The sequence below is a fragment of the Protopterus annectens genome, chromosome 3.part1 (genome assembly GCF_019279795.1).
Source record: "Protopterus annectens isolate FY-2018-M chromosome 3.part1, PAN1.0, whole genome shotgun sequence".
Classification (NCBI taxonomy): domain Eukaryota; kingdom Metazoa; phylum Chordata; order Ceratodontiformes; family Protopteridae; genus Protopterus; species Protopterus annectens.
In genome coordinates this window covers 1,383,637,061-1,383,662,184 of record NC_056732.1, presented here as the reverse complement: position 1 = coordinate 1,383,662,184, position 25,124 = coordinate 1,383,637,061, and the positions used below count along the sequence as shown (strand labels likewise).

General features: G+C 37.5%; 1 long non-coding RNA gene across 1 annotated transcript in view; it reads left to right on the top strand.

The window, feature by feature from the left end:
* LOC122798470 overlaps nt 1–25,124 on the top strand; it is a 67,414-nt gene that overhangs the window by 11,520 nt on the left and 30,770 nt on the right. The window lies entirely within an intron of this gene.

Sequence of the window (25,124 nt, the reverse complement as noted above, 5' to 3'; positions counted from 1 at the left end):
TAGCTTCCAAAGCTTCAGGGCACCTTCCAAACACCCAAACTGTCAAGCAGCTTAAGTTGAGCTGATAAAAAGACAGGTTTGAGTGTGACGCCCTCCAGAGCTTTACATCCACTGAAGAGTAGGCTCCTCTGAGGGTTTTGATGATCAATGGTCAGATTGTGCTTTCCTTAGCTGGGCAGATAAGTTCCCTTTGGAGGAAAAACTTTCCATTTTCTTATTTTTTACTGATGTTTTATTACTCTTCTCTTCATCTAGAATTATTTTGTTTTAATGTATTATCTCAAAACTATAGCATACTTTTAAATGGAGTACTCGTTGTTTCTGTCATTTTAAAAGTAGTGTTATCTAACAGATAAATTCTTTTCTGTGGATAATTTATGTTTATTATAAGGTTATGGGGCTGCCATAGTGTTTGAAAGTAAATTTTTTTGGACTGGTAATTTTACTAGCATTGTTGCTTATTTTCCCCAGGATAGAGGCACTATTTTTGTCTTTAACATGGAACAGACTGTCACTCCCACAGTCGGTCCTTCTTCCAGCAAAAAAAAAAAGAAGTTAAGCAAACAGCCTTTGCCACCACAGCAGTCAGCAATTTGCCTCAGCCTCACGTGAGTGACTCTGCTATGGAATTTGTTGTACCTCGGACCACTCATCTTTTAACCTAGATCCCTCTGGTGTAGCACCTACAGCCGCTATGGACCAGGGGTTAGCTACATTATCTATGGTTGTTGGTATCCCCTCAGTTTACAGGGGAGAGCCACTGTTGCCCATCCTGAAGAGGAAACAGGGAAAGTTTCCTATTGTGTCAGAATGCTGTGCCCATACCTGGAGAAGCAGCAATTGCCATTAGTAACACAGTTAACCCCATTTTTCCTGCAAAAAAGAAACAGAAACCCAAGCATGTATCTACCCCTCCTCAGTTTTCTTTGGATAGGAGTACTCACACTGGCTCAGGGTTTGATTCAGGTTATTAATGCTTCTTGTAGAGTAGTTTCTTGTAAAAAGGACGGATGCCTCTTTTCCTGAAGAGATTCAAGATTCTGAATCTGAATGAGAAGAAGAGGAGACAGATTCAGGGATTTTTCCTTAGATTTCTGATTCAGACTCAGAGGAGAGCTCTCTTCTGATTCTCTTTCTCTGAGAATATTGCTAGAATGCCCCATTGTTTTTTTTTGTATGGCCTAAATAAAATAACTCTACTTCGGGACTTACACCACTAGACACACCCCCTTTAACTCAGGTGCATGAGCATGCAGACTGAGAGAATGTTGTCTAATGAATCTTTAATCACACACACAAGTAACATTGCAGAGATTTCTAATAGCTCCTCTACTCCGCCACAAGATCTCATGTTTGAGAGAACGGGAGAGAAACCACAAATGTCCTCCTCTCTGAATTTGGAGAATTTTTTGCCACTACCGGTAAAGCAAAGACAGACTGTGAGTCTGAGATCAACCAGCAGAGGGAGACAGAAAAGGAAACATTCAATGGAGAGGTTTCCATCGAGCAGGAGAATGCGTCAGTGAATGGCCTAGTAGTGAATTTATCTGATTATACTCTGGACCCTATGGAACTGATTGTATTAAACAAAAGATTATCATTCATTACTGCTGTTTCCACCAAAGTGAGTGATATTTTAACAGACATTAGGATGTTTGCATGCAATATCGCACTTAAATTGATATTTAATACAGATTCTTCTCTTGGTACACAAATATACAGGCGACCGAGTGTACACCTACAATGCCCGTTCATGTAGACTTGTTTGTCAAAGTATGTGAGAAAGAATTATGTGATAAACTCACTGTCCCTCATCATAAAGATTTTTTCAACATGAAATCTTTAGAGAGACAAGCTCTAAAGCATTTACAGTATATGAATGAACTAAGTATAAGACCAGCTGATAAGGGTAGTACCATAGTGGTGTTAAATAAAGTTGACTACTTGCAAGCCATGTTTTTGTTACTGGAGGATGAAAGTACTTATCAAAAGATAGATCAGTCTATGCTTAAGAAAATCTTAGCTGCTATTAATGGATGTTTATATGACCTTCTCATGTGTAGACTCATCGATGAACCATTTTATCAGTTTTTGACTGTCCAACATCCGATTGTGCCCGTTATGAAAGCACTACCAAAAATTCATAAATCAGTTCAGAAACCGGCTATGAGGCCCATTGTGGATGATGGACGTTGGGCCACTGAACCCCTAACCATATATGTAGAGGGGAGATTGAAGTCACTGGTGGCACAATACTACTATCTTGAAAGATACCACACAGTTTCTGAAAGATCTACATGATCATGTACATGATTTTGACATTGGTTCTTGTTTATTAGTTACACTACATGTTAAAAATTTATTTACATGCATACCGAATACCTATGGTATTGAAGCTATAAGGGACATCATAACTACAAGGCAGGTTTTTACTAATGATGATATTTTTCTGATATGCACATTTCTAGAATTAATACTTAACAACTTTTTTTGTTTGATAAAGAATTGTATTTGCAGAAATGGGGTGTCGCCATGGGCACCCCATGTACAAATACATATGCAAATTCGGTTATGTATTTCTGGGAGCTGCATCATCTATATAATGATGTGTCATATGGACATGTGAAGATAGACGTTTTATGGACAATGTTTTTGTTGCTGAGGGGAGAGGATGCAAACTTTTTATAAGAGTTTATTATACAGTTAGAGTCTACAACAGATTTTCTTAAATTTACTGTTAACTTTTCCAATGTGGAAATAGAGTTTTTAGATGTTTTAATTAGGAAAAGTGCTGAGCATAAGATCTCTACCTCCCTATATCACAAAACTTGTTGGAGAAATGGTCTATTATACAATGAAAGTATGCATCCCAGACACATATTTCCGAATATTGTAAAGAGCCAGTCTATGAGACTGTCTAGCATATGTAATGATGAAGATGTGTTACGACAAGAAATGGGCAGTCTAACTCAGTTGTTTAAGGATAGAGGCTACAATACTAGGATGGCAAAAGAAATACAGGAAGACGTTTTAGTTAAGAGATCAGCCATCATTGTATCAAATTTACAACCACAAACTGAGGGATTTTATTGTAGAAATTTTAAGACTATTGGTGTCTTTTAATACTAGGTAAACAAGTGATATTAATCTTTACGGAACACTATAAAGAAAAATTGGCATCTTTTGACTTTAGATCTACAGACTGCTAGGATTGTAGGAAATACGCCTAGCTTTGTTTACAGAACTAATAGCAATTTGAAGGATTTGCTTTGTGGTACTAAACAATATGTTAACACTAAATATAGTAGATTAGGCACTTTCCCTTGTGGCAGGTGCAAAGTATGTGATGTTATAACTAAGGTACAGGATTTTATTCATCCACAAATGGACTTTATTTTCAGACCCAGGTTTTATGCGGACTGTAATACTACTCATTTAGTGTATTTCACCACATGTAATTACTGTTCTTGTTTTTATATAGGCAAGACAATAGAACAGTTTAGGGATAGAGTCAATAGACACATATATGAAATAAAAACAAAAAAATACTAATAATGCATTGGCCAAACATAATATTGAATCATCAGGACATAATTTTAGTTTTAGAGTTTTACAATGTGCTGTGTATAGTATGAGAGGTGGAGGTAGTAATAATTATTTAGAGCAGTTGGAGCTATGTTGGATACTAAGATTACAGGCACATAGGTATGCAGGCTTAAATGCTTATGTTAGTATTAAGCCTGTGTTAAGAGGGTGTAGACTTAAGACTAGATGAGGTCATGTTTTAGATACACATCCCTCATTAAGATCAGCAGCTTTGACTGGGTTTTGTAATGTATAAATGTGTTTGATTTTATGTATTTTTATTGAGATCTGATATATTATTATGCAAATGCGCTTATCTGTTTTATGTCTTGTATTAAACAGATTTTTATTGCCGTGGTTGCCTTGTTGGCTTTTATTTTATTTTTGCTAGCTTGGATTTCCAACAAAGGCATTTGGGGATTTTTGGTTGTTTTTCTAAATTAAAAGACAAGTTTGGGTGTGAAGCCCTCCAGAGCTTTACAGCCGCCGAAGAGTAGGTTCCTCTGAGGCTTTTGAGGATCAATGGCCAGATTGTGCTTTCCTTAGCTGGGCAGATAAGTTCCCTTTGGAGGAAAAACTTTCCATTTTCTTATTATTTACTGATGTTTTATTACTCTTCTCTTCAGCTAAAATTATCGTGTTTTAATGGATTCTCTCAAAACAATAGTGTACTTTTAAATGGAGTACTCATTGTTTCTGTCAGTTTAAAAATAGTGTTATCTAAATGATAAATTCTTTTCTGTGGAGAATTTCTGTTTATTATAAGGTTATGGGGCTGCCACAGTGTTTGAAAGCGCGTTATACTGTGTATTTTCCTGTCAAAAAAGTAAATTTTTTTTGACTGGTAATTTTACTAGCATTGTTGCTTATTTTCCCCAGGATAGGGGCACCATTTTTGGCTTGAACATGGAACAGATTGTCACTCCCACAGTCGGTCCTTCTTCCAGCAAAAAAAAAAAAAAAAAAGAAAAAGTTAAGCAAACAGCGTTTGCCAGCACAGCAGGCAGCAATATGCCTCAACCTCACGTGGGGTGACTCTGCTGTGGAATTTGTTGTTGGACCTCGGACCACTCATCTTTTACCCCAGATCCCTCTGGTGTAGTAACTACTGCCACTATGGACAAGGGGTTAGCTACATTCTCTATGGTTGTTGGGATCCCCTCAGTTTACAAGGGAGAGCCACTGCTGCCCATCCTGGGAGAGGAAACAGGGAAAGTTTCCTATTGTCTCAAAATGCTGTGCCCATACCTGGGGAAGCAGCAATTGCCATTAGTAACACAGGTGACCCCATTTTTCCTGTCAAAAAGAAACAGAAAACCAAGCATGCATCTACTCCTCCTCAATTTTCTTTGGATAGGAGTAGTATACTGGGACTGGCTCAGGGTTTGATCCAGGCTATTAATCCTTCTTGTAGAGTAGTTTCTAGTAAAAAAGAGGGATGCCTCTTTTCCTGAATAGATTTAAGATTCTGAATCTAAATGAGATGAAGAGGGGAAAGATTCAGGTATTTTTCCTTAGATTTCTGATTCAGACTCAGAGGAGAGCTCTCTTTCTCATTCTTTTTCTCTGGGAATATTGCTAGAATGCCTCATAGTTTTCAGTCCCTAAAAATACTATGAGTTATTACAGAAGGATTTTTCAGAACCTATACCCATTCCTCCTGCCCTATGTGCTTTAGAGGATGTGTGCCTTACTGTCTAGAATTTTCCTGATAGTCAGCCAGCTATCCCTAAAAAGGCAGATGGGATGTATAAAGTTTCTCGGTCTTTTAAACTTTCATACACTATTCCCGAAACCTGACCCAGCAGCTACAGCTTTAGTTGACTCCTGTGCTGCTAAGCTTTTAGTTAATTCCAATCCTACTCTTTTTAATAAGGATGAGAACATTATTGACAGGTATGGGAAAACATGTATACTTCTGCAACTTTGAATTTTAGAATTTTAAATTGTAAAGCTCATATCTTAAAGTTTATTCTGATATATTATTAAAATATGAGGAATGCGTTATCTACAGCTTCTTCTTGTGATGAAAAATCTGCTTTAAATAACTGAATTTCTTCTATTGCACAAGTCACTACTCATTGTTTGCAGTATATGTATGACTCTGTTTATACTTCTTCCTGGGCTATGGTCACTGGTATGGTTTTACGGATGTTTGTTTGGTTGCATTCCCAGAACATTCCAGATTATGTTAAGAATGAGATTTTAAATTCTCCCTTGGAAAGAGGAAAGAGATTTAATGTTTGGCCCCTTTGCTACAGAAGTGATCAAAAAGTGTGATGAAAGGGGCAAACTGATACAGGGAATCTCTAAGATTTTTCAGCCCTCACTTTCCAAATTGTTTAATGGATTTTCTTTTTCCTCACCCAGTTTCAGCAAAAAAAAAAAAAAAAAAAAAAGATGTCTGACTGACTCTTCAAGAGACCTTGTGACCCCCTCCCACCCTGGCCCTCTTCCTCTTCCAGGGGGTCTGAACCTCCATTTATCTCATTGGTAACAGATTTTTTTTTCATACACGTGTTCTGAAAATCATTTATCAGGGTTACAGATGGAAGTGGGGGGAAATTCCTCCTTCCTAGGGGGTCATTCCTGATCCTGCAGATCAGACCATTTTGTCCCCTCCTCTTCTTCATCACAAGCTGTCCCAAGGAGTGATAGAACCAGTTCCTCCTTCCTAGGTGGGGAAGAGGTTTTGTTCAAGTATGTTGCTAATCTCAAAGAAAGAAAATACTTGGAGACCAGTTCTCGCTCTGTCTTTCCTAAACCTGTTTGTGATGGGGCTCAAATAAAATTATGTCACTTCACAACCTGCTGCCTCTTCTTCCTCTTTCAAATTTCCTGGCAAGACTAAAATTAAAAGATGTTTATCATTACATTTTTATTCATCCAGACTTCAGGCATTTTTTAAGGTTGTGTATGTTCATAATATCATTTTCTGCCTTACCCTTTGGACTATCCAGTGCACCAAGAGTGTTCGCAAAGTGTCTGGCTCCAGTTACAGCTCATTGTAGGCTACAAGGTATTCACATTTTTAAGTATGAAGACAACTTGCTTATATTTGCAAAATGTCAGTAATCTCTGTCTTGGGTGAAAGATCTTCTGCACAAACTGGGATTCCAAGAGAACATTCAAAGTCCTTCTAGACTCCCTCACACAGGATTGTGTTCCCAGGGTGTCAACTTGACACCTCAGTTCAAAAAGCTTTTCTTCCACAGCAAAACAATAAATCTTTATTTAGATCTATTTCTAAAATGTTCCACTCAGACTTCAGTCACTGTGAGGGAATACCTCAGGATTTTGGGCCTCTTGGCATCTATGATTCTCATGAAACTCCTGGCAAGAATCCACATGAGAAAAATACAGTGGTATTTGAAATCTTTTTGGTCCAAACATTAACACCCTTTATCTTTTCAAATCCCAGTACTGGGGTTTGTCAGAGGAGAAATCACTTGATGAAGACAAAATTTATCCTTAAATCAAGATCTTCCCTTCTTATTCCCTTCTCCAAAGCAGTCAGTTACCACAGATGCTTCAGACTTTGCATGGAGAGCAGTTTCAGGAGAGATAAAAGTGTATGGGAGGTGTGTGGAACACCAAGGACATATGCAAGCACATAAATGTCAAAAGATGCTTACCCAGATCACCTCACTTAATTCTCTGAACCATCTTTGGTCCCCAGGACCTCTTCAAGTGGTTACAGACAATACCACAGTGATGTGGTACATTAACAACCAAGGGAGAACCAGATCATATCATCTTTGCAACTAGTCATGTTAGCTTGGGATATAACTTCACAGCACAATCTCACTTTTTTAGGCTTCCTACACTCTGTCAGAACAAAATGGCATGGCAGTCAAACTGAGCAGGACCATGGCAGAACCTCATAAATGGAAACTAGATCCCAGTGGGTCATCCAAGATTTGATCCATCTGTGGGGAATTCATCAAGTAGACCTCTTTGCCTACTCTCTGAACAATCAACTGACAAAATTTTGCTCCAGGACTCCATGCAAGAAGATTTGGAAGACAGATGATTTTTCTTTTCTTCAGACAGGAATGTTCCTGAATGCCTTTCCACACTTTCCATTAAAATCCAGGGTACTTCTAAAGATTCAGAAGGAATTCCCCAAGATCACCATAATGACTCCCTTTTGGTCCAGGCAACAGTGGTACTCTTTTTTTTTTTGGAAATGGCCAGTGGCAATTAGCACAAGCTTCCTCACAGAATGGAACTGCTCACACAAGAACAGGGGTGTTTGATGCACCCCAATATCAATCATCTTCAGCTGACTGCCTGGATGATTTCATTTAGGCACCTGTTTCTGAGGATGTGCAGCAGGTTCTAAGGGAGACAAGAAAGCCTGCTACTAGAAAATTATATATTAACAAATGGAAAAGGTTTTTAAATTGGTGCCAGCAACATAATCAACACCCATTCAGGGCTAGTTGTTCTCTGGTTTTACAATATTTATGTGAGTTACTATCCTATGGCCTTTCATATTCCTCTGTCAGGGTTCATTAATCAGCCATTTCAGCATGTCTGCTCATGGATCCTCCTCTTTCAAGGCAGTTGTATGCCAAAATGTTCTTGAAAGGAGTTTTGCATAAGAGGCCTCCAAGTAAACCAATTGCCTTTTCTTGTGATCTCAATTTTGTGTTAAAGAAACTAGCACTTGCTCCATTTGAACCAGCTAATATGGCTGATTTGAGGTTCTTAACATGGAAAACAGTTTTATTAATTGTTCTAACCTCTGCAAGAAGGGTTTCTGAGTTGCAAGCTCTTATGGTGAGTCCATCTTACCTCATTTTGCACAACGATATGGTTTCTTTGAGAACTAATTCTTCTTTTATGCCTAAAGTGGTATCTGAGTTTACTTTAAGTCAAATTATCCATGTCCCCATTTTCTTTTCTGCACTGCTATTAGTTCCCTCAGGAGCCATTTCTCCCCTGTCTCACCCATCATCTTTATCATATCTGCTATGACCATATCTGAGCCTGCTGCTTTCCCTGACTTCATCTTCCTTAGTGCTGTTCTTACTTCTTCTATGGAGGGCTCCTCTTCTTCTCTCATTGTAGGCTGTTTCTGGGGCAGTACAGCTTCTGTGGGGTTTTCTTCATTCAGAAGCTGCTGGAAATACTCCTTCCATCTGCCTTTGATGTCCTCTGGGCTGGTGAGCAAGTTGTTGCTGGCATCCCTTATGAAGGGTGTCTGACTATCTTCTTTATCTTTCTGTCTTTGCCTTGCAACCTGATATAGTTTCTTTGTGCCCCTTACCGAGTCACTTTCCAGAAGTTGGTACAGTGTCTCCAATGCCCTATTCTTTGCTATTGCAACTTCTTTCTTAACTTCTTTGTTAGCCAACCAGTAGTCCTTCCTAGTCTGGTCAGGCTTTTCTGTCTCCCACTTCTTCCTGCACTCCTTTTTTCTTTTAATGACTTCCTGGACTTCTGCATTCCACCACCAGCTTTCCTTATGTACCTTATTTCCATACCTGGCTCAGTCATATATCTTTTCTGTAGTCCTAATACATGCTGTTTTTAGGTGCTGCCATTCTTCTTCAACTCCATCTATTTCCTTCTCTTCTTGGGATGCTAAAGCCCTGATCGTATCCCAGATGACTGGAGAATAAACATACTCGTGCCAGTGTACAAGAAGAAAGGGGACATCCACAACTGTGGGCAGTACAGAGGCATCAAACTCCTATCACATTGGATGAAAGTTCTAGAGAGGGTGATTGATAAACGGATACACAGAGTAGTAGAATGTAAGATGGGAGATGAGCAGTTTAGATTCAGATCAGGATGCAGCAGAATTGACCTGATGTTTACATTGAGACAGATACTTGAGAAGAAGCTAGAAATGAGGAGAGAGTCCAACTGGGCATTCCCAGACTTGGAGAAAGCATATGACAAGATCCCAAGAAAGCTGATCTGGGCAGTACTTTGGTGGTTTTAAGTCCCAGATACATTGGTAGAATTAGTGCAGGCTATGTACAAGGACCCAATGACTCAAGTTCAAACAGTGTTCGGCCTCACAGAGGGATTGCCAGTGGGTGCGAGTGTACATCAGGGCTCAGCTCTGAGCCCACTGCTATTCATACTGGTGATGGACTACATTAGCAAACAGGTTGGAGGGGATGGATCAACAAAGTTGCTGTATGCAGACAATGTGTCAGTAAAGGCAAACTCTGAGCTAGAACTTCAGCAAAGGATAGGAGAATGAAATGCAAATCTGAAGGCACATGGGATGAAACTAAGCACAGATAAGACAGTGGTAATGGCAGCAAATTGGGGAAATCAGAAGGAGCTGAGAAAAGAGATAGAAGGAAAGACAGTGGAACAGGTAAACAGCTTCAGGTATCTGGGATGAGTAGTTAAGGAGAAGGGTAGTCTGAATGAAGAGGTCAAAGCTAGAATCAGAGGGGCTGCAGTCAACTGGCATAGAGTATCAGTTGTAGTTTATGACAGAAGAATGCCAAAGAAACTGAAAAGTAAGGTGTACAAGACAGTGGTGCAACCAGTACTACTGTATAGTACAGAAACCTGGGCAGTAAAGGCAAAACAGTTAAAGAAGCTAGAGGTGATGGAAATGAAGTGCCTGAAAAAGGTGATAGGATGCACACTGTGGGACAGACAAAGAAATGAGGACATAAGAGCAGAAGCCAAAGTAGCTCCAATTGCAGAAAAGATCAAAGAGAACAAATTACTGTGGTTCAGGCACGTGTAGAAAAGCAGAAGACAATCTGGTGAGGAAGATTTGGGGCAGACAGGAAGAAAGTAAGTGGAAGAGAGGATGTCCAGCAAAGAGGTGGATGGATTGTGTGAAAGAAGATCTGCGACAGTCAGGCATGAGTGTTGAAGAAGGCAAGAGTGTGGCACTGAATAGAGAGAGTTGGCGACAGTTAACACGGTACCCTGACCCCATCTAGAAAAATGGGAAAAAGGGGGCCGATGATGATGATGATGATGATAATGATGATGATTTTCTTTCCTGAACCTAAAAATGAGGGAGAAATGATACTTCATACCTTGGATGTACACAGACAACTCAGGTGAATCTTGACAGAACTAAACATTTCTTGTGAAGATGAGAAGAAGGGACAACAGGTGGCAAAAAGACTATTTCCAAACCGTTGTCTAAGGCTATTAAGGTTTGTTATACTCACCATAACAAATCTGCTCCAGGCAAGGTCAAGGCCCACTCTACAAGGACTTTGGCTTCTTTTATGGCTTTTTAGAAAGGGTTGGATTCTAGAAGTATTCTAAAAGCTGTTACTTGGTCCTCTGTATATACTTTTACAAATTACTATAAGCTGGATTTTTTCTGTAAGTCTGGATCATGCTTTGCCAGGACCATTCTCCAAGAACTCCTGGACCCTTCTTCCACCTCCCAAATATAGTTAGCTATGGTGATCTACCCATATACCTATGGCACTGCAGCAGTGAACAATATGAAGAACACAGTACAGTTGTGCAAGTTGAACTTATCATAGCAGTAGATGTTCGAATGATCACTGCTGCAGTAGCCACTCCCTCCTTCCATCACCTTTGTTTTTTTTGGTGTGGTTTTATGCCACCGTGTGGGCATTTATTTTTTGTTATTCATAGCCTTGTCCTTCCAGGGCTCAGCCTCCCTCTCTTTGCTGACAGGAAAGCCCTGAAGGGTTCCGCACAAAAACTTGTCTTTTAGTTCACTCAGCTTGAGCTGTTTGACAGTTTTGTTTCATGGATGGTGTCCTGAAGCTTTGGAAGCTCTCTGGCAGAATATAAGCCAAATAGCCAAGGTTACTGCAGCAGTAATCATTCAAATATCTACGGTGATGGCAAGTTCAACTTATACAACTTTACTTTCTTAAACTTGTAAGTCTGAGTCTCAGAATTTAAAAAAAAAAGACTGAAAAAACAGGAGAAGAGTGAATGTCGAAAATCATTGTTCTTCTTTATGTACCATCTCCAATACTTTATATATATATATATATATATATATATATATATATATATATATATATATATATCAACATTCTCATTCAGTCTTGGTATTCTGGGACACACACTAATGAGTCTCGGAATTTCAAACTGTTACTGGTTCTGAAACTTGTAGTTATAATAACATTAATAATAGTAATACAATTCACTCAGGATCAGCAGCTTGTTTATAACCTGTTAGTAAAACTGCTACGAACATGGCCACATTCTTACACAAAAAATTAATTACAGAACTAGACAAGTTGTCCATCTATATGAGGCTTTAGTAATGACCCATTCATTGGCATCATGGTGCTATTTCATCTGTTGCAGCTAAGTTAGATATATGTCAGCTTGTCAAAATGTAACTTCTTGAATAAATATAGACTTTAAAGTGAATGGCCCAAGCAAAACTCCTCAAATGTAGGTATAACAGTTTGAAAGGACAAGTATAAATTCAACCTTCAACAGAGACATCATGCAATAAGAAATTCTAAGTAGACAGAAACATATCTTGCAAGGGTTAATTGTAGGTTCAAGACCATCCAAACATTTTTATAACTGTGAAGAAAAAAAATGATGCACTTGATTTTTTCATAATGATAATTTCATGTTATTTAAAATACATGTTTTTTTTCTATGTAGTTCTCCACTCTCTTAAGAAACTGTATCGTGACAATTTTTTTACTACTAATGTTTATTTGTTGCTGTTATAACCCCCCAGCACATACAAACTATACTGAAAAGAAAACTTGTACAACAGCAAATCTAGCTTTTACAGTAAAGTTCTTTGCATGACCAAAGCACTAGTTTTAATATAAGAAATAAAAGTTGGTTGTTTATTTTCATACACAGTTTATTGCTTTGGTGAAGAAAAATTGGATATGCAGTAATCTTTTTCCTTATCTCAATTTTCCATCTGTATTTTAGAGAAATAAATAAGAATATTTATCCTGCATATTAACCTCCCCCCTGCCTCTCCCCTAACGAAAGTACCCCATGAAGGACTTGCAGAGAAAGTGGATTAGAATAGAGAACACTCACACATTAAGATTCAAAGAACAAGACAAATGGAATTAATCTTTGCTGAAGAACTGCCTCTTACAGTAGCCTTAAAACAAAGCTAAACAATTAGTGCCCTGTTGATTCTGAGGCACCATGATTAGTCACACTAATGAGTGATGGTTCAGAAAGCAAAAAAACAAACTTTGATGTAAATTAAATAACAAAGAGCCTACAGTTTAAAGAACAAGAATTAAAATTACATCATGGCACTATTCTGTGACAAAAGAGAAAACTTTCTGATGGAATGTGAGCCAAGTTGTGTGATACGGTCATATCTTATCATCTCATGTTTTCTGAATAACAGGGAATCACCTCTAAAAATAAACTGCTTATGTCTGATACAGTTGATACAGCAAAACTGATCTGAAAGAAATGTATAGCAAAACATCATAATTCTAGCGTCAGAATAGTTAAAAGGTGAATATGGCATTGAAGTTATAACCAAACATGCAATGTTTTGCTCATATTCAGTCAAGCGCCACATTTAAAATGTCTCACACAACTTTTATTTTCCTGAAAGTTATACAGACTTTACCCAGATAATCAGATTTGCATTAAAGAAAACTTGACACCAATTCTAAACAGTTCTTTCAAAGCACAAATGAACATTCCAGTAACAACTGAATAGCAGATGTCATGTAAAACGTATCTTGGCATTATATGCAGTTGACACATTTTCATAGTGCCTTCTGTTAGGTTTAATCAAATATGTCATTTTCTGCAATTAAACCTTTTTCCTGCTTTGGTTACACTGTACTAGGCGAGTTCTGGTCATTATCTTAAGTGCCAGACACATCTTGACACTGTTACTAAAATTACAAGAAATAAAATGCATTAGTGTATAGTCAATAATAAAGTAATAAATGGTATGCAGTGGTAAAGGTACACTTAGCTTTATTAAAGTACAAGTTTCAGTATTTACTGAAATATTATGCTCCATGATGTTAACTATTATTTGCAGCTTTTATACCCTCTGGTGTTCTGACTATTACCAATTAATTATTATTAGATATCAAAAGTGCACTGTCACATTTTTGGGAAATCTTTGCTACAGAACTTGTTTCATTTTGCATTCTACAGTACATACTTGATAAAAGTATTGATAACAAAGGGGTGTGCACTGCACAATCAAACAAGATCTGTACTAAGGATTATCAGGACTGAACTCTGCGACAGTCTATGTTGTAGTTAAAACTATGTGTAAGACACTTATTCAGGTATTCAGAAAGAGCCCCACCTCTCGTGTTAAGGACTGTGGAGAAAGGCCCTGTTGCTGTGATATGGTATTTTGCAATTCTGAGACGCATTAGCTGCAATGAGGAAAGACCTCATTATTGGCTAATTTGCATGTCTGTGAATCCCTGTTAACCACTGTGAGTACAGATCAGTACTTTCATGTGATAGCATTAGCAGCTGATGAATTATGCTAGCACTGGCACCCCCCATTCACTCCCCGCAACACACAAAATGCGTATTCAAATACACTTATGCATGTGCAAACACACACTTCCACACATACTGCATACCCCATATCTTTCCCTGTGTTGTTAGAACATCCTTGATGTTTCCTTTTTCCTTCTCTTGCAAATCATGGGTGATTACATCATCAGTGAAGGTAGAAAAAAAGAGGCAAGGGGCAGCTGAAAAGGAAGATATCAAAATTGAACTTGAAAGGATCAAAGAACATTACTGTAAGGAAAAAAGAAGAGAAAGACTGAAGTTGACAACATGGTTCAAACTGTGGATGTACAGAGTCAGCTGGATGAGAATTGTATGTAAAGGTAATAAACAATGAAAACAGTGGGATTAATAAGACTAATGGTGACAAAGATCATTCCTTTCTAACAACTGACAGAGAAAATATTACTGAATTAGAAGCTGGAGATTCTTCAGATCTGTTCAGAAGTGATTTACTTGTAATAGGAGATTCAAGTATTAGAGGAACAGATACTTACATTTGCAGAGAAGGTAATAAACATTAAATAGTGTTATGCATGCCAGGAGCAAAAATACAAGATGTGAAAAAGACCTCAGAAAGTATGGTGCTGTTTTTATTCACGTTGGTACAAATGATCTCATCTGTAAGGACTCTTTGACTGTTAGCAGGGAACATATAACCTTCTTAGCTATCATAGTTTGTACAGGTCTTAGAATGTATTTTTCACAAATCACATGCTAAAAGGACACTGCGAATTAAAAAGATTTTTTTGGAGGGGGGTAAATACCTAAATGAAAAAAAAATGAGCTGTTTTAAAAAATGGAAATGTGTAGAGCATCCAAGCTTACTTCTAGGCACACATCTATCCAGATAGGATAGTGCACACTTCTCAAGACCAGGGAAGGGATTTTATTTCCAGCAGATATATTACAGTATCCCTGGACTTTTGCCAGGTTGAAAATTTAACAGTTCATAGATAACAACATTTGATGTATCTGTGCTGGTTGCTACTGCTAGGAACATTAGTAATAAAGTTTGTTTTTTTTTAATTAGAAAATTTGTTAAATTCCCACAAATCTGATTTTTTATTGTTTGTGAAGCATGGTTAAAGAACAATGACTAGAAACCAGTTCTGTCAGGATATCAATGTTTTTACTGCAACAGACATTCTAACAAAAATCAGGCTGTGGTATTAGGATGGGGATTAAATATTATGAGGCCTGAGATTATTACATGCTCAGTGATAACACCAATACTGTAGATTATGTAACTGTGACAATAAAGACAACTCTGAAACATGTAACTGTTGTTGGAGTATATAGACCACCAGTCAAGTGCTGATGACCTAGAGGAATTCATAAATTTCTTGCATGAAGCACAGGAGGCAAGAATAAGATTAGTTGGGGACTTAAATTTACCAGAAACAGACTGGAATAGTTTTAATTCAACAACATTAGTAAGGAAGTAATTTACAATGTATGCTCAGGGACAACAGTTGCTTCAGTGTTAAAAAGTCTACCAGGGAACAGAACATATTAAACATTGTTTGTGTTCTAAGGAAATGACTGTTACTTCATGTCAAGTTTTACCACCACTGATGTGCAGTGATCATGGAGTTATAAAGGTTAAATTGTTGCTAAATAATTCTATCAAACTGAAATCTAAGCCAATGCACAAAAGATTGACAACCGATTATGTGGAAGCAAAACATTCACTATGTAAAACTAATTGAAGTGATGCGTTCAGTGGAAAAACTGCGGAAGGAATGTGATAAGTTTTGAAAGAGAAATTGTTTGAATGCAAAAAAAAATGTTTAACATCAGGATCTAGGCACACAACATCAGGATGATATATTTCCATAAGAACAAGATACCTGATTAAGATGAGAGAGAAAAAATATAAGAAATGGAAAAGAGGTTGAAGTATAATTTTGAAAACTGAAATAAACAAGGTGGACAGACAACTTAAACACAGTGTGAGACAAGATCAAGAAAAACATGAAGAACATTTATATAAATATGTTGAACATAATAGGAAATCATTTTATATATACATAAGATGTGGTAGGATTAAAGACATACAAATTGATGAACTGTGTAGATTCTAAAATTCATTTTCACACACAACAGATTATAGCTATATTTACAAAATGTTAATGCAAAACAGTCTGGCTCCAAAAAGGGGGGGGGGTGATAAATTGTCCTAGTAACATCCAGGTAACCTTAGATACTGAAATCAAATTAGATTATATTGAAAAAGAACTATGCAAACTGTACCCAAACAAAACAGGCAGGAGATGAAATTATCAATGATGACCTCAGAACACTTTGGCGTGAAATTTCAGTACCATTATATCTGTTATTCACTAAGTCATGTAAATATTGGGAGATTCCTCAAGACTGGAGATATACACTTGTTAAACCTGTCTTTAAGGGAAAGGGGAGTTGGACAAACCCAGAGTCATACATACCGGTAAGTTACTTTCATGTTTTGGAAAAATAATGGAGAAGGTTATTTTGGATAAATTATTGTCAGAACTGGAAAGGCTGGGACTTGAAGTCATATATCAGCATGTGTATGTTTAAAATAGCTCTATAACCACCTGTAAGATTATGCTGTATAACAACATAATAACAGCTATAAATGAAAAATTATGTTGTGATAGACAAAACAATGATCAATAAATTAGAACAACTAGGTATTGACATATTCTTGATAAGATGGATAGCTGCATGACTTACAAATAGGATATGGCAGGTATCATGCAGCAATTGGACAGATGAAATTATATGTTACAGTCAGGGCCACAGGGTTCTGTCCTAGGCCCATACCTGATAGGGTTGAATCTTTCAGATCTATCTTTTTTATCTGCGGTGCTCTGCAGTCTGTATGCAGATGACTTGAAAACAAGTAAACTCGTTGCATGTGTTTCAGATAGGGCATGTCTGCAAAAGAACTTGACTAAATTGACCATTTGGGCAAAGGAGAATAATATGCTGATTACTACATTAAAAACTAAGCATATAAGATTTAGGAGACATATATTGAAAGGTGAATATTTAGTACGGAACACAGTGATTAAAACAGTAGATTCATTTAAGGACCAGGGTATATGGGTAGATACAGTTTTGCGTTTTTCTAATCATATTAACCAATTGGTTAATGATCGTTACAGAACTATAGGTTATATAAAAAGATTTATAAGTCTAGAAAATCATAAATGTTGAAATAATTGTTTGTTAGTTACACCAGACTCAAACTTGAGTATGGAATAACAGTATGGAAATCTTATAAGAAAATAAACATGAGTAAATTGAAGAGTACAGTGGAAATATATACCAAGGGCATACATGGATGTGAACATTTAAGTTATTATGAAGGATTAAAATATCTGAACTTGTACAGTGTCTCATATAGACATTTAAGAGGAGACCCTATTCAGGTATATAGGGCATTTTGAGACAACTAGCTCTGGAAATGTTTAAGGTTACCAAAGTATTTGAGAATTATCAGACACCTTATGTAGAAGCATACCTTTCAACCGTACCGAATTCCTCAGAATTTCCCAATTTTGAGGCTAAAATAATGGGGTGCCCCTTTAAATCACGATTTTTTTTTGCATCAACATGCATGTGCAGGTTCATATGCTCATAGGTAAGTACTTCACTTCCACATTAAGAAGAATAACATGTATAAAATGTTAATGTCTGTGATTATCAACTCACTATAATCCTCAGTTTTTTATTAAAAAAATATGTGACAAGCCAAAAATGAAGCAGAATAGGGAGAATTGAGAGGTAGGACGTCCCTTGATGACAGTGTGGAGCCCAGAACTGTATGTAGGTTAGAGAAAGATGCTGGTAGTACTTATTGTACCAGGATTACGAGAAAAGAGAAACAGTAAAGCTGTTTTGCACTTTGGAAGAAGTACGTGAGCACTCACTGGAATCTGTATTGCTGCAGCTTGCAGTTGCAGATCTGTCGCAAACAAGCAAGTGATATTTTTGCTGCACTAGAGGATGAATCAGGCTGGATCTCTCATGCTGTGGCCTGCTTCAAGGCCAACTATATCTACTGCAGACTTTTGCTAGGAGGCATACATGAGTAGTACCATAAGACAACTCACAATTTAACACTTTAAACCCTACCTTCCTTGAATTTTATTTTATGTCTCTTTGTTAGTTAGTTATTTTCTTATCTATGTTCGTTACTTTTTTTTTTTATTTTCATTTTTATTTTTATTTTGTTCCTGGCCTACTCCTTTGGGATCCATATCATCTAGTTTTCAGACTCTTGTATGATACCAGCACACTCTCATATATGTTCCTTATGGTTATTTTTTGTCGTTACTATTCTTATTTACTTATAACATCAGTAAATTACTATATATATATATATATATATATATATATATATATATATATATATATATATATACACACTGACGCTTAGTACATCATTAACTATTTAGCTGTATATAGTCCCCTGGTTTATTTAAGCACCAAGCATTCAGTTAAGTTGCATATTTCTCTTTTTACCTCCTTTAATCACTTAACATTGTGATCGCCTCAATGCATTTGCATTTTCAGAAATTTAAATTTTTAGTTAGTAAGCAGATCTGAAGAAGTGTTAGTAAAACCGCTGTCACGATTTATCTTTATTTGGTATAACCGCCCCCAAACTATGATTAATAATATTTTTAATTAATGCTTAGATAGCTGATCCTTAGTTAAGTTCCTCATAGTAGTGGTGTTATCAACTAGCGAAAATCCTAATTACTACAAGTCTAATTAGGAATGTGTGCTTAAGAATAGAAGTGAGCACTTTCGTTTAGCCACATGTCACATTATTATTTTCTTGTGTGCCATACATGCATATTATAATTTTTATAGGTTTTATAAGTTTTTGGGGGGCCATGGTGGTGCAGCAGTTAGCATTGTCACCTCACAGCAAGATGTGCTCCAGTTCGATCCTCGGCTGGGATGCCTTCTGTGTGGAGTCTGCATGTCCTCCCTGTGGTCGCGTGGGTTTCCTCCAGGTGCTCCGGTTTCCTCCCACATCCCAAAGACATGCTGTAAGTGGAATGGACACTCTAAATTGGCCCTGGGCGTAAGCGCATGCATGTGTGTGCCTTCCGTGGAAGGTTGGGTGCTGGGCTGGCAACTCAACACTGTAAAACTCCACTGCCAATTATGAGTGGACAGGTGATCTGCTTGGCGACCCCTAACCGGAAAAAGCCGAAAGAAGAAAAAGAAGAATATGTTTTATAAGTTTTTATATTCTTTTATATTTTTATATGCTGGGTTGACCTTTCATCATTTATCAAACACCCTCAAAGAGTGATTTTAAAGCTTTAACTTTTTGGTTGTGGGGACATATCTCAATTCTGACTCTAGTTTTTTGTTGAGAATTGGTAGTGAGTTGCAGGACTCATTCTTTGAACATGAAGAGTGATGGCCATAGGCTGACGTGGAACTACTACAACCAATCAATCAGGTCTATGGAGTAACCAGTACTTTAACTTAAATCAAAAGATGATTTCCAACCAATGGCAGAATCCTCAACTACCACAACCAATGGTTAACATAGATTTGCTATGACAGCAATGGCTCTTGATGCTGATTATCCACGCTTGTTACACATCTATTGTCTAAGTCCTTTTACTAATGTTAAATGAAGTATATATTATGCTTGTTGTTTGATATTTTAGTTAACAACACTCATCTGGCTACCACCTTTGGTCCAACATTTGGGCTAATTTAATCATTTTTTAAGTATTATTATTAAAAGGCTTTATCCATTTCTGTGTGTTACTGATTTCTGTATTTCAGGAGTTCTAGTTTCAAATCGCATGCTTCACTACCTCCACAGTTAAAACAGCTGATTTTCATCTATGTTTCAGATTTGCTCTAAGCGATTGATCAGGTTGCCTGTTTTGTCTCTCTTCTAAGTATTTTTGGCTTGGACTTTGCTAGTACATATAACCAGGAATCTGGCTTAATTTTGGTTGTATTTACCTCACTTTTATTTTTACAAGCCTAAATAAACAGATCCCACAGGTCCCCTATGTAAGTTGGGCTAAGTTGTTAAAACTTTGGTACACCTTTGCTGCTTAAGTAAACTTGGGTGTTGCACTGTTTTGAGTCATGTTTTTTTAAGCCGTATGGAAGTGGTAAGTAAAGATCAGTCTAGTTTTTCTACATTTGTACGCAACTGCATAGCATGATTTATTTGCTTTTTTGTCAAATGTGTGGTATTTGACATATTCACTTGGAACGTGCAATAAGTAAGAGATCTATGAATGAAAAAATATCCCGCTTAAGAGGTTAAAACCTGCAAATTAGAAAAAATAATATCTTTGTTTGGAATGTCTTGGAGATGGGTTTGAAAATATAGAGATGAAAGTTATTTTTGTGGATGTGCTTAAGGGCAGGCCCTTTTTCTTCAGGAAGAATTGGAATGAATGATGTCTTCTCGTGTGTTTATTTAATTCAGTGACAGTTGAGATTCGCATACGACTGTAAGTGAAGCAGAAGTCAGCAGACTGCACTGGGGAGCTTACATCTGGTTGTGGCTAGGCCCAGGATGAATGCATCTTCCTTGTTTCTTTTCCTTGCTTCTTTTGCTTCATGAGTGTAGGTAGCATGCCCTCCCTGACTGACTCATGCTATCAAAGTTAGCAACATGTAACATTTGCAATGTTTCTTTTCTTTTGTCAGTACCCATTACAGATGTAGAACTGAGATAATTCTTTCAAATTTGTTGTATTCATGAGAGACTTGTACTGTTAGTTGTAGGCCGAGAACTCAGTGAATATTGCAGACAGTCATGTCAGAAATTAGACGTTCATAACTTTCTGTGCAAAAAATACATGTTGATGGTAGCCCACAATTCCATTTTACTGGGCAGGGTTACATAATTATGTATGCAAATTTTGTATTAATCAGCATCCTGTTTTTTGGCTGGTTGTACCTAATTTTCATGGGCCTTTGTCCAGATTTTTAATGTTTCCAGGTTGAAAGGTATGTGTAGAAGATTGAGTCTGAATGGAGAGATGATAAGTCAGCAAGCAAAGGAGAGTAGTAATGCTGAAATTGAATTCATCCTCAAGTCTTGGTGAGTACCTTCATGAGGTGGACCCTGTTATTCACAAAATCTCACCAAGACAATACTGCTTTATAGACTGTATTTTATGTAGCATATATCATGGACAGAAGTAGGTCAAAAATGAAAAAGGATAGCTGGATGCACAAGACCCAAGATAAAAAAAGTTACCAATCCTGGGAGATGCACTGATGCCAGGACTGGAAAAAATGACAGTGTAGAATCTTCAAAATATGGAAACATTCCTACAATGGGGCCAGGCCCAGGGGAGGATGGCCCCCTGTTGTAGAAGGAAGCAGCAGTCCACAAAAATCACAAAACTGATAGGCCAAACAAGAGCCATAAGAATGATAGAGTGGACTATTCAGGATAAGAAAGAAATTAAGTAATGTTACTATTATACAAAAAGCCCAGAATTTCCAGACACAAGATATACAAAACGATTAAGAGAAGTTAGACGAAAGAAAAATACTTCTACAAGAAAAACTGTCAGAAGCTTCAAATAAAAAATTGTGTTCACTAATACAACAGATTTGTGAAAAACATTATATAGACCAAGAAGGGCGGCCATGGTGGTGCAGTGGTTAGCATTGCCGCCTCACAGCAAGACATTCTCCGGTTCGATTCTTGGCTGGGGTGCCTTCTGTGCAGAGTCTGCATGTCCTCCCTGTGGTCGCGTGGGTTTCCTCTGGGTGCTCCGGTTTCCTCCCACATCCCAAAGTCATGCTGTAGATGGATTGGACACTCTAAATTGGCCCTAGGTGTGAGTGCATGCATGTGTGTGCCTTCTGTGGAAGGTTGGGCACCAGGCTGGCAACTCGACACTGTAAAACTCCACTGCCAATCATGAGCGGACAGGTGATCCACTGTGGTGACCCCTAACTGGGAAAAGCCGAAAGAAGAAGAAGATTATATAGACCAAGAAACTTTGATCTGCTTGGAAAAAGAAGCATCTGAGGAAGTACAAAAGTATAAACAACAAAACCTAGAGATTTTTGAAAAGTATAAAAAAGAAATATGGACATAGAAAAGATAAGAGAGATTTGATATGGTGTGATATTTATGCAAATGAGAAAGCCAAATTAATCAATACAAAAAAGGCAGCCCCAAAGATATTCGAAGAGAAATACAGGCAAAGGCATCCAGATATGGAAAATTTCACAATAAAAAATAATATCACAAAGAGGGAATGTAGAAAAGAGATTAGTAAAGTAGAAGTTAAAAAAGTAGAAGTTGAAGTTATGCAGTGCCTGTGAAGTGAAGGATTTGATGTAGAAGGACTAACACAGGTCACATCACAGCATGATGGAACAAGTCCCCAAATTAAGGAGAAACAGGAAGATCAGGAGACATCTGAAAAAGAAATATGGATATGGGAAAGAAAAAGAGATTTAATATGGTGCAATATTTATGCAAAGGAAAAAGCAAAATTAATCAGTACAAAATACTCTGGAACAGGCTATCCATATTAAGGAAAAACAGGAAGATCAGGAGACATCTGAAAAAGAAATATGGATATGAGAAAGAAAAAGAGATTTAATATGGTGCAATATTTATGCAAAGGAAAAAGCAAAATTAATCAGTACAAAATACTCTGGAACAGGCTATCCATCTATGTCAAGCAAAGTTCTTCATTAGCACTCTTCAAGAAAAATCTTGATGAGTGGATGGGAAATAGGAAATACACCCCGGGGACCACTTCTGTGTCTCTGCTCAACAGTGCTACAGGAAAATAACTTCTTGGGTGCTGTAAGCCAGGGAACCTTGTTGGCTAGGCTTACGTAGACCCTTGGGCCGATAGCCTAGTACCTACCTATGAACCTATGAAAAAGAGCAGCACCAAAGATATTTGAAGAGAAATACAGGTAAATTAATCTGGATATGGAAAACTTTACAATACAAAAAATACGAAAATTTAGGAAAAATAAGAAGACATAGAAGAAAAGTAGCAAAGAAGATTAGTAATGCAGACGTTAAAGAAATAGAAACTGAAGTTATGGAGTACCTATGAAGTGAAGAATTCAGTGTAAAAAAAATCTAACTCAGAAAGCACCACAGTGGGATAGAGCAATGGACATCCAAATTAAGAAGAAACCAGAGGAATGGGAAACAACTGGTCAGTTGCCATATGAAGATATTTTGGAGCCATCCACAGGAAACCAGTATAAACATTCACTTGAAGCTGAACAGCAAGGGAAGGAACTGGAAACTGTGCCACCTCTGGCACAGTCAATGTTGAGGAGTGATAGGCCAGTGAGCTCCTATATGACAGAGCAATGGATGACATAGGATGAAACTGAAGAGAATGTGCCACAGGAAGCTACTGTAGATCTTTCTTTAAAATGCTTGCAGGAAATGGAGAACAAAAATCTGCCCTCAGTTTAGAAGAAAATGTGCTAAGAGAAGCGTTACTTGATTTAATATAGACATATTAAGATCAATGAAATATACGCGGTGGTGGTGCTGCGGTAGCGTTGTCGCCTCACAGTAAGACACTGTCTGGTTCGATTCTCAGCTAGAGCGTCTTATGCGTGGAGACATGTGTGAATGGGCATACCTTCGTTGAAGGTTGTGCATCAGGGCTGGTAACTCGGCAAGTAAAAATCAACTACCAATCATTAGCTGTGGCGACCCCTAACCGGGAAAAGCCGAAAGACACAACAACAACAGCATTAAGATCAATGAAAGAATTAGACTGCAGTAGATCAATAAAACCCAAAAAGTCAGAAGTTTGATAAAACAAATAAACACAGTAATTAGGACTGTCCATAGAGATCCATGCGATATACCAGAAGTAAACAAGATATATTATTGTGCAGCTAAATGAATAACAGTTAAAATTCTACCACAAGAACACAGGGTAGTAAGGGAAAGGAGAGGGAGAAATTGAATATACCATCATGGAAGTATCGAATAGAGAAAACTATGAAGCAATTAAGAGAAGAAGTGTCACAGTTAGATGAGTATAGAAGAGGGAACAGATTAACAAAAATACTCAGAAAGACAGACGTGATAAAAACAATACACAGTTTTATAACAAATCAGGATTAATCATGCACAATTGCAAATAATAAACTGAAAGTATCAGTACAGGCAGAAAAACTTAGAAGATACACAGATAACTGTAAAGGAAAAGTACAAGACTTGCACTGAGGAAGAGTCTGTGAACCTGAAAGCTTTGCTTTATGTTACCGTATTAAAATTGCATATTTAGGATGTTGCTGAATTTGTTTTTTATATTATTCCTTGCTACGAGTTTTGAGAAAAAGCATACACAAAGTACATGACCATGTACGGACTGTACACTTTCATTTGTTTTCAATTAAATCTACTAAAACTGCTTGTGTTATAGTAATATACTTCAAATTACCCCTCCCCCTGCCTAGTTAGTTAACCATATATTATATTTAGTGTAATCTGTCGTTTTTACTATTGAAAAGATATTATTCAGAAAGATGCAGTTTCCAGTGGGGTAAACTTTTCTGAATTGTTTGCTTTGTGGAAGCTGGAGAATGGTTACAGCAGTTAATGTTATGCCTGTGACGGGTGTATATCACAACATCGAATGCTCCAAATTTCGAATGACACAACATTGAACTGGATTCATCGAACCTCAGAACATCGAATCGGGGGGAAAAAGAAAAAAAACCTTCCAGAGTGCAGATGACAAACAAATTGCTCCATGCAGGAGGGCAAGACCTCCTGCACCCCACACACCCCTGCCACTTAAGCATACTGCTTCAGAGATCGCAGTTAAGTGCACTACAGTGCGGAAATGGAAGATTTTGTTTCCTACACTGTAGCACGATCTCAGAGTTGGTATATTTAAGTAGCAGGGGTGTGGGGGATGCAGGGGGGCTTGCCCCCCTGCCTATGCCCTTAATGTTACTTGTCACCTTTGGTAACTGCCATTGACATGGATTCGATGTTTTGATGGTTCAATGAATCCATTTCAGTGTTATGTCAT